Source organism: Rhinopithecus roxellana, chromosome 8, assembly GCF_007565055.1.
Source record: "Rhinopithecus roxellana isolate Shanxi Qingling chromosome 8, ASM756505v1, whole genome shotgun sequence".
Taxonomy (NCBI): Eukaryota; Metazoa; Chordata; class Mammalia; order Primates; family Cercopithecidae; genus Rhinopithecus; species Rhinopithecus roxellana.
The window spans coordinates 687,220-693,927 of NC_044556.1; positions in this window are offsets into that span (position 1 = coordinate 687,220).

The following is a 6,708-nucleotide window of genomic DNA, read 5'->3' on the forward strand; positions in this document are numbered from 1 at the left end:
TTCACAAGAGTCCTTCGGCTCTCTCTGGGCCTCAGTTTCCTCATCTGTAAAACAGGGGTTACAATAGCAGGCACCAGGCCATTCAAACTACTTGATAATAGGATTTTCACATTCGTCCTGAGGACCAGCTGTTTTAGCCTTATTGGGACCCCCAGTACTCTAGGGAGATCGATAGCAGTTTTTGGGAAACTGAAGACCCCTAATGTTTTCCAGAAATACACATTCCAGTTTCAGGGGTGCAGCCTCACCACAATCTGGAGTGAAGCAGAGTCTCATTCTCCGTGCCTGGATCCCCCCGCCCATCCCTGTCCCCAGCCTTACTCCCTCTGGTTCTGACCCCAACACGGGGTCAGAGAAACTTTCTAACAAATACGCCTGCCCTCCTTCTGCCTAGAACCTGCTATGGCTCCCTATGGCCCAAGGCAGTGGTTCTTAGACTGTCTTACCAAAATACTCTGCAGGGCTGAAGGGCTCAGACCTAGTGCCTCTTTTCTGGGCTTTGGGGGCTTGGCTAGAAGAGACTCGCCCCTACAGGATCATTTTCTTTGAAGACTTGGGTTAAATCTTTAAAATTTTTGCATGTAGGCCATGTTCATTTTAATAAAAATGTCCCCTACTTTCCCTAAATGTTCAGTCCTCTGTTTATCCCAAGAGTCTGCCCCCATTCTCCCACCAGTCCTAGTCTGAGAAGCTCAGATCTATGGGATACAAACCACAGACCCCATCACCTCTCTGTCTTTGTCACCCCCTGCCACACCGGTCTAGAGTTGGCTCAAGAAGTCTTTCCTGTCACCTCCAGGCTGCAGCTCCTTCCCTGGGCCCCCAACTCTTTGGATTAGGGTGATTATATCCAGCTCATGCCTGGATTTGACTTTCTTTCCTTTGTTTTTTTGGAGAGTCTCACTCTGTCGCCCAGGCTGGAGTGCAGTGGCACTATCTCAGCTCACTGCAACCTCTGCCTCCTGGGTTCAAGTGATTCTCCTGCTTCAGCCTCCCTGGTAGCTGGTATTACAGGTGCATACCAGCACGCCTGGCTGATTTTTGTATTTTCAGTAGAGATGGGGTTTCACAATATTGGCCAGGCTGGTCTCAAACTCCTGACCTCAAGTGATCTGCCCGCCTTGGCCTCCCAAATTGCTGGAACTGCAGGTGTGAGTCACCACATCTGGCTTGGGTCTGACTTTTGCCTCAGATGGTTTGACACTGATCTTGTTCCTGCTCCCAGGGTGGGCAGGTAGCCCCCACTGAGCCCAGCTTCGTTCTCCTGCTTCCTCCCCACAGCAGGAGGCTCAGAGAGGTGGAATGACTTTCCCTAGGTCACACAGCACAGGGTTTGAGCCCAGGTCTTCTGAATGTTATGAACTGAATGTTTGCTTCTGCCCCCTCTCCAATTCGTATGTTGAAGCCCTCATCTCCATGTGATGGCAATTGGTGATGGGGCCTTTGGAAGATGATGAGGTTTGGGTGAAGTCATGAGGGTTGACCTGCCACGATGGGATTAGGGCCCTTATGAGAAAAGACCAGAACCTGGTTATCCTCTTCCAGTGTGGGGACACAGCAAGAAGGCGGCTGTCTGTAAGCTAGCTAGAGAGCCCTCACCAGACATTTAATCCGCCAGCATCTTGATCCTGGACATCTAGCCTCCAGACTGTAAACAACAAACGTCTATTATTGAAGCCACCCAGTCTATGGTATTTTGTTGTAACTGCCTGAGCTGACAAAGACAAAGCCCTTGGCCCTGTTCCTCACACCAGGCCAGCTTCCATTCCTCCCTCTCTGACTTGCTTCTCTTCTCTTTTTTCCTGAAGAGGGTATGTTAAAAAAAAAAGCTGCTGTGCCCGTGGCTTCTAGACCGAGCTCTGAATCCTATCTGGGTTACATGCTCACTCCTGAGTGAATGTGCAAAATGTACCAGGTGCTCCGTGTGTGTGTGTGTGTGTGTGTGTGCTTTTTTTTCCTTTTTTTTTTTTTTACACGGTCTTGCTGTGTCTCCCAGGTTGGAGTGCAGTGGTGTGATCATAGCTTACTACTCCCTTGACCCCCTGGGCTCAAGTGATCCTCCCGCCTCAGCCTCCTGAGCAGCTGGGAAGTGTGAACTCCAGGCTTCCCATCTTGCAGCCTGCTGGGTGTCAGCTGGAGGATGGGGGTGGAGGCTGGCAGCTGGGGGTTCAGCTGAAGTCACTGAGGTGACCTGCAAGGGTCTCTAACCGAGATGCCACAGAGAGCAAGTAGGGCTATCCTGTCTGAAGTCCTCAGGAGCATCCCAAGCTATGGGGAGGTGACAGGGCCCAACCCAGGGCGGCCAGCTGATCAGGGCAAGGTCAGAGTCTATAGGGCGTGACCTTGACCTCCAGGTGGGGAGCCTGGAAGCCTGACTCCAAATCCAAGCTCTACCACCCCATCCCCTTTTCTGGCCTTGGTTTCTCCATCTGCAGAACAGAAACCTTGACATGCTGGTCTCTGAGCATTCCGGCAGCTGCTTTTGAACTTCTGCCTTGACTGAGAAAATGAGCCAGTTTCCTTAAAGACGTTTCATAGGTCAATCTTGACCTATACTGTCCACCTGACTTCCTTCTAGATCTGTGGATCACAGCCTTTATTAGGTGCCAACTGTGTGCCCGGCACAGGACTCTCCTAACATGTAGGAAGAGTGAGAGCAAATCTGACAGCATTGAGCTCATCGGGGTATGAAGGTGGTTTGGGTGTTTTGTTTTGTTTTGTTTTGTTTTGTTTTTGTTTTTTTGAGATAGGATCTCGCCGTGTTGTCCAGGCTGGTCTCGAACTCCTGGGCTCAAGGGATCCTCCCACTTCAGCCTCTTGAGTAGCTGGGACAACAGGCGTGAGCCACCCCACCTGGCTGGTTTGGGGTTTTTTGTTTGTTTGGTTTGGGGTTTTGACTACTTTTTTGGGGGCAATGTTTGGGCACGAACAGGTGAGGATGGAGATAAGGCCGGCAGGGGGCTATCTGGCATTTAGAATGTATTGGGCATGTTACGAATTTTTTTTGAAATATTTTTTGAGACGAAGTCTTGCTCTGTTGCCCAGGCTGGAGTGTAGTGGTGTGATCTCGGCTCTCTGCAACTTCCACCTCCCGGACTCAAGTGATTCTCCTGCCTCAACCTCCCTAGTGGCTGGGATTACAGGCTTATGCCACCAAGCCCAGCTAATTTTTGTATTTTTTGTAGAGACAAGGTTTTGCCAGTCTGGTCTCAAACTCCTGACCTCAGGTGATCCGCCCACCTCAGCCTCCCAAAGTGCTGGGATTACAGATGTGAGCCCTGTGCCCGGCCAGGGCGTGTTACAAATATTGTCCCAGGGAAGCCCCATACTACAGAAGGGCAAACTGAGTCTCTGAAAGGGGAAGGGACTTGCCTGATGCCACACAGATGGGGGATTTGAATCTTTGTTAGTCTGATTCCAAAGCTGGTTTGCTCGACTTCTAGACCATGCTGGACCCACTGCTAAGAATGACTTTCTGCTTTTCACTGGTAGGTCTTCTACTGTCCCTCCGTGCTCAGTCCCAAGGCTCCCCAACTCTGGTGGCCTGCTCTGCTGCCCTGAGCAGAACTTTCATCGCCCCTACGGCCCTCCCAGCCTCTGTCCCTCCCTCTGGTCCGGCCCTGACCTCTGAGTTGGAGGCATTCACGGTCTGTCTCCCTCAGCTTGGAGTTCCTTGGGGGTCAGGTCTGGGGCCACGATGGGCCCCAGCATCAGAACACTGTAGGAAGTGTTTGGGATGAATCGATGACACAGCCCCAAATCCTTCAGTGGTAGGCAGTGAGTATAAAAAATAAATGAGAGCTGGGCGTGGTGGCTCATGCCTGTAATCCCAGCACTTTGGGAGGTCGAGGTGGGTGGATCACGAAGTCAGGAGTTCGAGACCAGCCTCACCAACATGGTGAAATCCCGTCTTTACTAAAAATACAAAAATTAACCGGGCGTGGTGGCACGTGCCCGTCACTGTCCCTCTGTGAGCCTCAGTTTCCCAGCCTGTCATAGGATTACCTTAGTCCCTGCAAATGTGGCCTTGGGGTGGGGCTGAGGCAGGATGTGGGGTCAAAGGCCAGTGGTGGAGGATGTTGCTGCCCTGGGAGGGGAGTGGGCAGGAAGCGGCCAGGCTGGGCCTCTTTGTCCTGTTCCCACACTGGGGAAGCAGGGCCAGAAATCAGTGCTTGGCTACTGGGATCAGGCTGGCCCGAGAGCCCGAGAGCCGCTCTCTCTGGCCTCCTGCAGCATCAGGCACTCTTAAGTGCCTCTATTCCTCAGTAGGACTGGCCATCAGCTCCCATGGGGCTGTGGCTTCTGCTTGGGAATTCTGGGATCTTGGGTTCCACACCTGAACTTCAGAAGGCCTCATGTGTTCCCATTTCACAGATGAGGACACTGAGGGCCCAGAGATGTGCAGGAATGTGTCCTCAGTCATGAAGCTAGGAGAGTCACAAAGACCAGGCTCTGTGGCTCAAGTCTGTGATCCCAGCACTTTGGGAGGTTGAGGTAGAAGGATCATCTTGAGCCCAGGAGTTCAAGACTAGCCTGGGCAACATAGTGAGACCCTGTTTCTACAAAAAAATAAAATAACTAGCTCGGCGTGGAGGCGTGCACCTATAGTCCCAGCTACTGGGGAGGCTGAGGTGGGAGGATCACTTGAGCCTGGGAGTTTGAGACTGCAGTGAACTGTGATTGCACCACTGTACTACAGCCTGGGCAACAGAGTGAGACCCCTATCTCTGAAAAATGAGGCTGAGGTGGGAGGATCACTTGAGCCTGGGAGTTTCAGATTGCAGTGAGCTGATTGCACCACTGCACTACAGCCTGGGCAACAGAGTGAGAGCCTCATCTCTAAAAAATTAAAATACATTTGAAGACTGACATACACGAAGTAAGTGCTAGTCTATGGAGCGTTACCTCAAAGCCAGTCTGTGAAGACTGGCTTTGAGCCAAGTCTACTCCAATGGGCATTTTTGTGGGACAAAAAAGACATAATGAAAAGAACCTGTCCTCACCTCCTTGGCCATGCAGCTGGCTGGAGGCTTTGAGGATCCTTCCCTTTTGAACTTGTGGCTGCCTTGGGAGACAGCCACTCACACCTTAGTAAGAATTAGAGCCATAAACTTGTTTCTCTCTGAATCTCTGGCTAAGTCCCTCATGGTGAGAGCTAAATGATGGCTAGAAGCTGGCCCAGCACAGGATGAATGTCTGTGTTTGCCAGGGAGGGGCACAGAAAAGTCAGAGAGAGCTTGTGGCAGGGAACACTGGGGTGGGGCTTGGCCTAAGCGAATGTGCCACAGACTCTTAGGGCAGCCCCAGGGCACTGGGGGCTGGGGAGGCCCAAAGGGGAAGTAGGGTGGGGCAGGAAATCAACCCACATTTATTGAATGCTTACTCTGAGCTAGGCACTGGGCCAATGGTTCCACCTGTACAGTCACCTCTAATCCTGTCACGGGGCGGCGAGGGAGGCCCTACTGTCACTTCCAGATCTCACTCAGGCAGCCGTCCGGGACACCCAGCGACTAAGCCATTACTCAAACATGGCCAGTCTGAGCTCTGGGCTTTCGCTTTAGCTGCTGGGCTGGCCTGGCTCCTAGCCTGGGTGGGGCTGGGCACTCGGTGCCATGGTCTTAGGCATCTCCCAGGGCTTATCGGAGACCTGGACGCTCCCCAGGGCTTGGCAGTTGACTTCGGCGTGTGGATAAGCTTTGTGGGGAACATGGCTCTGTGGGAGGGGACTCCCTTCCTTCCTCCCACCCACTGCTCATGTCCGCTCTCCTCCAAACCATGGCCATGGCCTTGGGACTGCAATGCACTCTCGTTCCCAGGGTTCCCAGGACTCTTGTCTCCAATGCTCTGGGTCTGTGTGGGCTCTTGGCTGCCAGGAGATGAGAAATGGCCTCCCTGTCCTCTGTCTGCCATGGGCAGCCCATCTCCCCCGGCCTCCAGGCTTGTAGCAGGGACAACCCCACATACATATTGAGATTCTCAGACTCACTGTCAACTCTACTGCCATCCCAGTCCCCAGAGCCCACCCAGTCACCCCTGCAGCAGGTCACCGCCCTGGGATCCCACCACACACACAAGCACCCTGCCAATCTCCTGCGCAGCTGCCCATGAGACTGTGGGCTCCTGTCACAGTGGAGGCTTCCTGATCCAGGGGCATAGCGTCACCTACACGCACACCCAGGTCTGCACAGCCCCCCTCACATCCACACACACACGCCAGCAGAAACAGTCACTGACACACACACTCCGACAGAAACACTCATCCACACACATACAGCCCAATAGAAAAACACATCCACACACACCAAGAGAAACACCCACTCAGTACACAAGGAAAATCATCCACAAAAGTAGAAAAACACAAAACACATCATACACAAACACAACCAATAGAAACACACACTCATACACATACAAAAGAGAAAACACCACTCATAAACAAAAATAGCAAGGCACCTCATCCACACACACACCAATAGAAACACACACTCATCCACACACACACCAATAGAAACACACACTCATCCACAACACCAATAGAAACACACACCTCATCCACACACACCAATAGAAACACACAACACCATCACATACACCAATAGAAACACACACTCATCCACACACCAATTGAAGCACCCTCATCCACACACACACCAATAGAAACACAGCCTACATCCAACACCACACCAATGAAAACTACACACTCATCCA